This window comes from Colobus angolensis, unplaced genomic scaffold (assembly GCF_000951035.1).
Source record: "Colobus angolensis palliatus isolate OR3802 unplaced genomic scaffold, Cang.pa_1.0 Scaffold386, whole genome shotgun sequence".
Lineage (NCBI taxonomy): Eukaryota > Metazoa > Chordata > Mammalia > Primates > Cercopithecidae > Colobus > Colobus angolensis.
Genome location: NW_012117221.1, coordinates 576,655 through 587,734, shown reverse-complemented (window position 1 = coordinate 587,734; position 11,080 = coordinate 576,655). Strand labels below are relative to the sequence as shown.

The 11,080-nt window shown below is 49.5% G+C and overlaps 1 protein-coding gene across 1 annotated transcript in view; it reads left to right on the top strand.

The window, feature by feature from the left end:
• Window positions 1-6: 6 nt before the first annotated feature.
• Window positions 7-11,080, top strand: part of EPB41L4B (erythrocyte membrane protein band 4.1 like 4B) — a 149,582-nt gene continuing 138,508 nt past the window's right edge. The window contains exon 1 of the mRNA XM_011954584.1: window positions 7-112. The gene's annotated coding sequence lies outside the window, so the exon portion shown is untranslated. The remainder of the gene's footprint in view (window positions 113-11,080) is intronic.

Below are 11,080 nucleotides of genomic sequence, written 5' to 3'. Positions count from 1 at the left end.
CCTGCTCACCGGCGGCGCGGCCGTGCACATCTCCGCCGCCGGCGCCGCCAAGGCCACCCTCTACTGCCGCGTCTTCCTGCTCGACGGGACCGAAGTGAGCGTGGACCTGCCGGTGAGTGACGGGGCCGGTCTGGGGCACTGGCACCTCGCGCCCCTGGGAGCAGCTCCCCCTCCCCCAGTGCTTGCCTCGGGGGCGCTTCCCTTGCACCTCTCTGGGGATCCCCTCCCCCATCCCCTTCTCCGAGCACTCCTCAACTCTGTTTCTTCTTGGGCTACCCAGTCCCGGTCTCTTCCGGGGCCCCACCTTTGGCCCGCGCCCCCTCCTTGGCACATTGCGCCGCGGCGTTGCGATTTTTCTGGCGCCCACCTAGTCCTTGGGGCCTCGCCCCCTCTCCAGTACACACGGTCCGCAAGTCCCGAGACCCCGCCCCCCTGACGCGGGTGGCCGGCGCTCCCCTTCCGTCCCTAGCTTCCAGCAGGGGTCTTCCTGATACTGGGTTGTTGGGTGGAAGATGTCAAATCAATGTGAGGCCGTCCCTGGGTGTCCAGCTTGTCCCCCTTAAACTCGCCATCAGGCCTTGATGAGACAGCAGAGAGGAGATCCCCTCGCCTGCTGCTCGGCAGGCGCCCCAAGTTTGGGATGGGGGGTTTAGAAGACCCTTTCTGCTCTCTGCTGATCCTCTCTGGGTACACCCCACTCCCATTCCGTGAGCCCCATCTGCCCCGCAGCCTCGCAGCGGGTAGGGTGACTTGGAAGCTAACTCTGGAGTCCGCTCTCTCGGACCTGTCCGCCTTGCACCGACAGAGCCCTTGCTGGGGCGCTGGGAGTCGACCCCGGGGTGCCCGCGGGGCCAGGCGCGCCTGACTTTCTCCCTCGGGCACCGTGCGTGGGGTCGGCGGAGCACCCCAGGGCGGCGGCACCTGGGCCTGCGTCCTGGGCACCCGCCCACAGGTGGTTGCACCCCCGCCCCGCGCCAGCTGAGAGCTAGGCCGGCGCTGTCGTCCCCTGCAGGGCGTCCAGTTACCAGTGAGTCTTCCTGGCTGAAGGGGCCAGATCAGATCAAATCAAACCACACATTAACCGGGCGCCCACTGTGCACCCGGCGCTGCGGCAGACGGTGCCTTCGGGAATTTCTGGGTGTGACTGAGGACATAGGAGTAATTGAGCTTTAGATGAATGTTGGATCATCTCGAGGATGTCAAGGGAAGGAATAACATACCCGGACTTCCAAGGAAGAATATAGGCCTTCCTGGGTGCGAGAGATGTTTGGACTTCATGAGAGAACTAGGAACATGTGAAAAGGGTCTCAGATGAGAAAATCAGAGCCTGCCTGGCTTGGAGTTTAACGCTTCCCGATGTAGGCTGAATTTCGAGACAGTTTCAATTTATGGCAATTTTATTTTTGTGGTTCTTTGTGCTCTCCATAAGATATCATTTTGCTATGAAAATACCCTTTTGGGGCCTTTTTATTGATGGAAAAGGAGCCAACATTCGGGTGCTTAGAGCTGTTGCCTTTAAAATAGCATTAAAATGTTACTGCTCCCCAAGAATGAGGCTCTCCAGCCTTTATTCAGCTGAGAGAGGAGGCCTGAAGAGCCAGGGAGGAGGAGAGGGGAGCAGGCTGCCTCTGGAGTGGGCAGCTTGTGTTGGGAGAGGATGTGGCGTAGTTTGCATCTCGGATCTGGGAAAGGAATGCTATCCTTGGGAAGTTTGACAGTGCTCCTTGCCTGTGGTTTTCTCATCTGTTCCCTGGGGATGATTCTTTTATAAAATGTATTGCTTGTCAGCTCCTTGAGACAGGCTTAAGTGGTGTGCATGGTGAATAGACCCAGACAGGTACACAAATGAACAGGTTGGGACAGGAAGGCTGACTGATTCCAGCCAGTGTAGCCCTCACTGGAGCCTGGTGGGGGAAGGGGATATTTGCATCCTAAAAGATTTCTTCACTTTGTAAAAGGCTGCTTGACAAAAGAATTCCCTCGTCCCAGGTATTCCTAGGATGGCAAATTTCTTGATTCCTTTATGATGTGACTTAGTGAAGCCCACATTTTATGTATGCACACACACACACGTGTATGCCCCCTGTCCACAGGCAGATAAAAAGCAAATGCTGGCTTGTGTCACGTGAGCTCTCAGGGAGGAAAGATGAAGAAAAATCGCCAGTGGGCACAGCTCATCGATTTAAAGATTTATTAGATATTAGGACTGCATCACAGTCTCCTTCATTCATCTTCCCAGATCTGAGTGTGTGTTCCTGTAATTAATTCTGAGTTACGAGGTTAATGCCAGGCGGCCAGCTCCCCAGTGCGTTTGTAGCATTTGCTGCTCCTCAGACCCACTTCTCTGGGCTCACTCTTTATACTGTCCTTTTTGGCATTTGGCTCCACTTGTCATTATTCTCTTTTGTGTTCCTGGATTTTTATCGCTTCCTGGGCCCTGGTGTTGCCTTTCTGCTTGTCACAAGATAGGATTTACCTTTGACCGCGATACCCCAAGCTGGCTTCTCAGGCACCCAGAGACGTTGCTGGGCTAACTGTGTCTCCTTTGTAATTAAAACCCTCAGGCAGCGTTAGCCTTGAGAATTCCTTAGCTCAACCTCCTAAAAGTTGGCTGTGTGCTGTCATAAACCTTTTTATTAGCCCTAGTTAGGACGCTTGTGTTCTGAAATTGTCCAGAACACAATAACACCCTCAGTGTGACTGTGCTGTGGCACCTCAGTCCAGTCCAGACCGCATTTATTGGGCGTCTCCAATGTGCCGAGCTCTGTGCTGCAGACACAAAGGTGAATGAGATGTGGCCTGGAGGCTCTTGGGAAACTCAGGTGAAAACATGTTTCTTTTATTCTGGGTGATGCTAAGTGATATGACAGGCACACCCAGACAGGGTGCTGTGGCCGGATGGGATGGGGGAATTGGAAGGACTTCCAGGAGACTTTGACACTTGAGATTATAGGGTCTCAGATCCAGTGTCCCTTGGCAAAGCCATGGGCCAATTGTTATATATAATAAAGGGAAAAGCAGCTGCAATTGTTTCTTCTGATAGGGCTTGGAGCCCCCTTCTCTAGTGGTAGGTTGAGTCACGTAGCATCCCTGAGTGTTCTGTTTTTGTTTTTGTTTTTTGGATATGGGGTCTCATCCAGGCTGGAGTGCAGTAATGTGACCACAGCTCACTACAGTCTTGATCCCCTAGCCTCAAGCGATCCTCCCACCTCAGGCTCTCTAGTAGCAGGGACTACGGGTGTGCACCACTACACCCGGCTAATTAAAGAATTGTTTTTATAGACATGGGGTCTCACTGTATTGCCCAGGCTAGTCTCAAATGTGTAGGCTCAAGCGATCCTCCTGCCTCAACCCCTAACAGTGTTGGGATTACAGGCATGAGCCACTGTGCTTGGCCCCTGGGTGTTCTTAATCTTTGCTATAGATAGTCAGCAGCTTTTCAATCTTTGATAAAATAAAATGTGAATAAAAGGATCTTTTTAAAAAAACTATAACATGCAGTCTAAAGTGGACTTGCTGTACAAACCCAGCTTCCAGATGAGCCCTTGCTCTCCCTACCAACCAGAGTGCCAGCCTGAGCCAGTCCTCTTCAGAAACCCTGGCCCTGCCTTGGACAGCACCTCCCTCTCCTTAGCCCAGCCCAGCCCTACCCAACCCTCAGGTGTGGTCTGGTCAGAGCAGGGCAGGGCTCCCTCCCTCAGCCTGCCCTAGACGCTTTCCTTCTATTAATGCAGCTAAAGATCCCATTAGTGTGCTTGGCAGCGGCACCCACTGTTGACTCATATTAGCTCTCTGTTGACTAAATCCCTGGCATCGCTTTTGCTCGTGTGGCTGTTGCTCAGCCCTGCCTCCCATTGCCCTGTGTGCTCAGTGTGGAAAGCTGTTAGGACGTGTGGCCGGCCAGTTAGCACTCCTGCCATGCTTTGGAGGGAACGGCCCATGGGCCATTGTTGCATTTGGTGGTGCAGTTGCCTTCCCTGCATCTGGAACTCAACATCAACTCATTGTGGTCCAGTGCAAACATGGGGGATTTCAGAATTCGAAGATCCACCTTTGCGTATTACACCCTGGCTCTGCAGCTTTGGACAATTTCAGCTCTTTGAGCCGTTGACTTCCTGATCTTTCAAATGGAGATGTTGGGAGGATTCAGTGACGGGAAGGCCTCAAGGTGCAACAGAGTGCTGAAAGGTTGCTAGTAGGTTGTAATCTTAGAAACCTCTCCTTCCTCTACTTTGGACTCTGGAAAGATTTGAAGAAGTTTCCAGTAATAGACATTTAAAAAAAAAAAATGCTGTGCCAGGCAGGCTAACCATTGCTTGGCTCTTCTTTAGTGGAAATTGGAAGTTGAATGTAGTATGAGAAATGCTTCTTAAAAGTTTCACTTTGGATGTGAGAAGTGATGTTTTTTCAGCAAAAACAGGATAATGCAGGTTTTTAGAATTTTAGGACTGAAACCTCTGATCTGACATAACATATGTGATATAACATAAAGGTTATATGGCTTGTTTTGGAGTTGAAAGGGACCCTGGACAGCACCTCCCCAGCCCATTGGAGGAACTGGAAAACTGTGGTCTGGGGCTATAAAGTGACTTCCCTTTAGTCAGTCAGTGAAAGAGTTGGAACGGTCTGCTTTGGGAACCCTGATTGTCAGCGTCTGAAGGTGTCAAGCGTAGGGTCAGCGGTGGGAGGGAAGACTAACCCCACGTCCTAACACAGTATCATAGAATGGGGTTGGGGTACGTTCCTGGCAGTTGGAAATAGAACCGATTTTCCCAAACAGTGGAAAAACTGGATCCCAGTGGAAAATGATCCCAACTTCAGTGTTCACAAAGTTCATCTGGGATTTTTTTTCTTCCAATTAAAATTCCCAGAGCACACCCCCACAATTTTTTGATTCAGTATATAAGGAAACTCAACTTTTAACAAGTTACTCCAGGTGATTCTGATGCAGGTGGTCTCTTCACAGCCAATGAAAAACCCTGGCTCTAGAACTGTGAGAACAGAGGCAGCTACACCATGCATTATAAACTGCTGTAGCAATGGGGAGAGGGGTGGTAGGGGGCTTGGCAGTCTTTGAGCTGGGGTTTGACCTGTACTTTAGGGATCCCATTTTTGTCACAGTGGAGTGGAGAGCTAGAGGAGGGACTGGAGACCAGTCGTGCCACTGCAATTGTCAGGTAAGGGATGGTGATGGCCTGGCTAGGAGAAGGGGGTGATGGTAGAACAGCTCACTGGTGGAGTCAGGTGAGTGTGTCAGGGAGGGTGAAGGTTTGAGATAGGGCTGTCTTCACTCTTCACTGGTTGGGAAGAATTAAGAGATCCGCAGGAGATCGGAGACCACAGCTCATTTCTACCCTTTCCCAAGGCTCTGGCTGCCATGGGCACGCTGGCTTATCCAAGGCCTCTGGGTGGCTTGCTTTTTCTGCCGCTGTAGGGTAGGTATTGGCTAAAGGTGGCCTTCCAGTGCTTACCCCACTCACACCCCCTCAGACCTGGAATGAAGCCTTGGATATCTAGTAGGTCATGAGTTTGTGTTATTTTTGGAAATGCCTCCTTTGTTTTAAAAGGAAGACTGAGGTGGGGGGTGAGAGAGGGGTAATGAACACCCTTCCCAAAGAGGGTGTCACAATACAAGCAAGAGCACTAACTGCCCTTCTACACTTGCTGGATTTGTCAGTGTTAATAAGGGGCGGGGGTTGGCCTGCAGGGGAAAGGGGCTGCAGCCCAGCCTCTCCAGTGCCAGTAACATGACCCTACACTGGTACAGGGCTCTGAACAAATATTAACTTGCTAAGCACTTTCACGTGCATAATCTCATTGAATTCTGTTCCTAGTACACTGCAATGGATGAAGGCACAGGTCTGTTTCATTTTGAAATAGCAGAAGGTCGATGGGGGTGGGGCCTTCCCTTAAATTCTTGCGTGGGGACTTATAAAAAATCCAGCCTGGCAACCACAGAAATCCTCCGCCTACCATTTGTCCTCAAAACACGTGTTCCATCCTTGCCCACTGCTTGACTCCCTTTGGCCAGCTGGGGGTGGGCTCCTCACCAGGCCTCTCTGCCCTGCCTGGAGCCTTCTCCTCCAGTGGGAACTGCACTCCAGTTTCCACCTGTAGCCCGTGACTGCTGCCTGTGGGCAGGGTCAGCTGCTGATTCATCTGGGTGTGTTTCCCAGGTTCGTGTGTGTGCTCTCCTTTCATTTCTCATTTACAATGCGTTCATCGAAGACCCATTTGAAAATACAGGAAGGTTGGAACAACAGCTACAGTTTCATTAGATAAGCACTGTTAAAATTGGGGTGCCCTTTCATCTGTGCTTTCTTTCATATTTAGATATAAACATGTTTTTAAAATGATGAACTTATACGGGTTGATGGAAGTCTGTGTCTTCCCGACCTCAGCACAGTTGAATAAGGACGTTTGACCTGGAGCTTGTGTCTCTTTAGGGTGAGGCCCTCGGCCCTCCTCTCTACATTTCCTGGGACTCTTAGCTGGGGTGGGGAGCCCCCCAGTGCTGGTTAGCCATCTGCGCTGTGTGCTGCCTGTTGCCCCTGCCTTGGTAGGAAGCAAGCTGCCTGGCACTCTGACCATCCTCACCACAATTACCTTCTCTTGCTGGCAGGTTAAAAGGTCTTGTTGATGTGACCTCAGAATCCCCTTGCATCTGAGAGTGCCTGCTATGGGGCGGTCTTGACTCCTGCCAGCCCAGGATGCCTGTGACTCTGCTACCAGCCAGAGCTGATCTGGCAGAGTGGGGCTGGAGCCTGGCAGCATCCCTGGTGTGTCTCCCACCAACCCTAATCCCTCTAATCTCACTCCTTCTGCAGCCTCCGTGGCCTCTCTCTAGAGCTGGATTAATTTTACTAGTCCCACTTGATTTTAATTTCTGGTTTATTTTAAATTGTTTTCCAAAATGTTTTTGTTTGCTCACGGTATGTTTTCTTCAGTCAGCAAAAGCTTACTGAGTACTTACACTGCAATAAGCATGAGGGAGGGTATTGGAGAGAGAATAGTGTTTCTTCAGCTCCCAGTCTTGAGGGGCAGACAGAGTAAACAGATGCCCATAAACCAACATGGGGTGGTGCCAGAGGTGAGCAACTGAACTGTGGGCTGGAGTTGGAGAAGGTTATTTTTTTCCTTTTTTGGGGGTCTTGCTATATTGCCCAGACTGGCCTGGAACTCCTGGCCTCAGGAGATCCTCCCACCGCGGCCTCTCAAAGCTCTGGGATTGCAGGTGTGAGCCACCACACCCAGGCAGCTGGAGAAGGTTTGATCCCCAGAGTGACAACGGACTTGTCCCAAAGGATGTGTAGGAGTTCAGCTGTATCTGGGTGGAGGGAACAGCAGGTGCAAACACATGGAAGATGGGGGTCAGAAAAGCCCCCATCCCTGGGCTCCAGGTTACTTGGGGTAGGGGAGCCAGATGAGTTCTGGCTGTGTCCCTGGATCTTAAAGGAGTGAGTGAGTGGGTACCCTTTGAAGTGAAGATGATGTCGGGAGCCCATCTAGGTGATTATCTTGTTGAATCCTCACAAAAACTGTAGTGATGGTTACTGTTGTTATTCCTGATTTGTAGAGGAAAGAATCAGGGTTTAGCAGACAGGTTAAGAAACTTGCCCAAGGTCACGTAGCTAGTAAAGGCAGACTCTAGCTTGATTTGTGGTCTGGGAGGGTCTCTGACAGCACAGCTGGGTGAAGGGGGTGGGAGGGCTCTGAGCTTGCCCCAGAGGTTCCGATCTGGATGGAGACCCCTGAGCCCCCAAAGGGTTTCCACCTTTGTAGGCCACTTGGGATCAGATTTTCTTCTTTAGTTAGACTCATTGAATGTCATTTCACTCGAGTGCATAATGGTTTGATGGCCATAATTCAACACTCAGATCAGAAGTAGGTGATGTTTTTAAAAAGTGCTTAATAGAACTACATTAAAATTATCTCAAAGAAAAACATTTTCCTATTCCTATCCTGCTGCATAGCAACTGGTCGGTTTCACTTTGTTCCTTTCCATCTTGGTGCTTTTGTATACATGTTTATAAGCGTGGTGTATATCCTTTAAAACATTTTTTTCTTTTCTCCTCCCCATCCACATTTCTTGACAGGCTTCTCACCAGTTGGGTGCGTATTCTAGAATACTTAAATTCAACCCTCATTCTGTGCTGTGTGTGATGTGGTTTGAGTGAGTAATACCTGTCTCTGGGGGCTTGGAGGTTGATATGCAAAGCACCTGATCACTTACGCGTCAGGCAGCCCCGTCTCCAAGGCATGCAGAATCGGTGTTGCTTCCCTTCATCGCTGCCGCCTGGGAAGGTGCACGTTATCATCCCCTTTGCAGATGGTCTCGGAGAGCAGATGGCCTCGGGCCACTCTGCTAGTAAGTATGGGAGAGCCAGATTGAATTTAGGTTTCCTGACTCATTTTCCAGTGCTCTTCCCCTCAGCCCATGCTGTGCACACCCAGCCTTCCTGTGTTGAGTATGTGTTCTCTTAGAACTCCCTGGGAAGGTCAGAATTTCATGCAGTAAAATCCCCTGTCTTTTCTGAACCACTTTGCCTTTCAGCATCTCTGGCATTTGGATTCTGTCTACCATTTCTCAGCATTTTTTGCAGGTTCTTTTCCCCAAAGTCATAGCTGGCTGAGTGCCCAGCATTTCCGTTCTTCCTGAAGCTAAGAACCGGAAGATGATGTCCCAAGGGTCCTGTCACGCCTGTGGGATCTTCCGGTGCTTCCTTGTCACCCAGCTCAGCCCCCCCCGGGTGGAATGGTCTGCCCTGCAGCTGTGAGGATGCCAACTGCCTGGTTCAGCGGGTGCCTGCAGAGCTGGCATCCCTCCGCTCTGTGGTTTCTTTTCCATGCCTGTCTCATGAGCTGAGTGTTGTCTGCAGCCTAGCATTCGCTCAGGTGGGTTGAAGTCGGCCTGATCATGCGTCTCCTTTGCTCTACCTGCTCACTTGCTGCACCTACCCTGAATTATGAATTTTTTGAACATCATGGTATTAATATAAATAACATAAAATTTACTATTTTAACCGTGTTTAAGTGTATGCAGTTAAGTGGCATGATGTACTTTCACACTGTTTTGCAACCTTCACCACCACCGGTCTCCAGACGTTTTTCTTCTTCCCAAACTGAAACTCGGTCCCCATTAAACCCTAACTCCTTATTTTCACTTCCCCCAACCCCTGGCAACCACCATTCTACTTTTTTGTCTATGAATTTAGCTACTCTAGGTACCCCATAGAAGTGGAATCCTACAGTATTTGTCCATTTGTCCTGGCTTATTTCACTTAGCCTAATATTCTCAAGGTTCATCCATGTTGTATGTAGCAGGTGCCAGAACTTCATTCCTTTTTTAACGCCGAGTAATGTTCTCTTTTAAGAGTATACCACATACAGTTTATCCATTCATGGACTGTGGATGTTTGTGCAGGTCTGGACTGTCTTAACTCGGTCCTACCCATTCACTTGTGGCACTGCCACCGGAGACTTGGATGTCCCCAGCCCTCACCTCGTGGTTTTATTCTTGGATTCTGACACCTCTTCCCCGGGACTCTTCTGCGTCGTGCTGATCATCTTCCAAGGCTGTCTGGGCTTCGTTTGGGGGTGTGTGGCAGACAAGTTTTCTCCCCCTTACATTTTTGTCTGAGTTGCTCAGTGTTGGCAAGCCCTCTGTCCAGCACATTCTTTAGATTTTTAAATGATGAAATGTAAATACAAAAGACTCTCTATAACATGAATAGTTTTAGCAAAATAACACAATGAACATCCTTGTGCCCACCACCCCGCTTACGAAGACCATCACCAATGCTGTGAAAGTCCCCAGATGCTCCGCCTCAGCCACATTCCCCTCCCTCCCTCCTGAAGTTTGTCTTTCGTCCCTTTCTTTTCTTTATAGGTTTTCTGCATATTTACCTTTTCCTAAACAATATCATGTTGGTTTTGCAGGTTTGTGAACTGTATATACATGAGTTTTTCCTTCAATATTGTGTCTGTGAGAATTCGTGTCAATGAGATGACTAGAGTTCTTGCTGTTCTGTAGTTATTCCATTGCATGCATATACCGGAATTTATCCTATGTGGACATTTGGGATGTTTTTGCTTTGGAACTATTAGGGGAAAAAAAAATACCGCTTTGAACTTTCTGAAATTGGTCTCTGGTGTACATGTGCCAGGAAGCATCTCTCCTGGGTGTGTACCTGGGAGGAAGAATGGGCGGGGCCCTTTATGATCGTACAGAATTGTTTTCCAGAGTCCCCACAGCATGTAAAAACTTCCCTAATCCATTCTTTAACACTTGGCATTGTCAACTTCTTTGTTTGATTTTACCAGGATAGTGGGAGTTAGTGGGATCTTTGTGGTCTTTACTTTCCCCCAGTTGTTGATGGGGTTGAGTGTCTTTCACTTATCCAGCCATCTCTCTCTCTCTCTTTCTCTCTCTCTCTCTCTGTGTGTGTGTGTATGTGTGTGTGTGTGTGTGTGTGTGTGTGTGTGTGTGTGTGTGTCTTTTAATAATAGAGATGGGATCTGGCTGTGTTGCCTAGGCCATTCTCAAACTCCTAGCCTCAAGCAGTTCTCCCATCTCAGCCTCCCAAAGTGCTGGCATTGCAGGCATGAGCCACTGCACCTGGCCAGGGTTGAGTGTCTTTCACATGTTGTTAGCAATGCGTAGTTCCTCCTGGAATGCTTTGTTTCATGATTTGCACCTGTGTTTTTAGGTGGAGTTGTATTTTTCTCATTGGCCCCTGGACTCCATGAGATTGTCTCCCGTATCCCCTTCTTCTTCTGAGGTCTTCTCGGTGGAATAAGGGAGAGAACACTGTAAGCTCCCAAACTGACAAGCTTCCCTGGCAGGTCTTTCCTCACTAAGTAGGAATTAATGTTTTGACTTCACTTTCACTGTGAATGAGCTGAAGTTGGTTGCTGCTGGTGGCTTTTTGTGAGAGCAACTACGGGATCTATAGTATTCACATCAGCTCTGCCAACTCTTTTTGAAGTTTTATTTTTTATTTTTTATTTTTTTTTGAGACGGAGTCTCGCTCTGTCGCCCAGGCTGGAGTGCAGTGGCCAGATCTCAGCTCACTGCAAG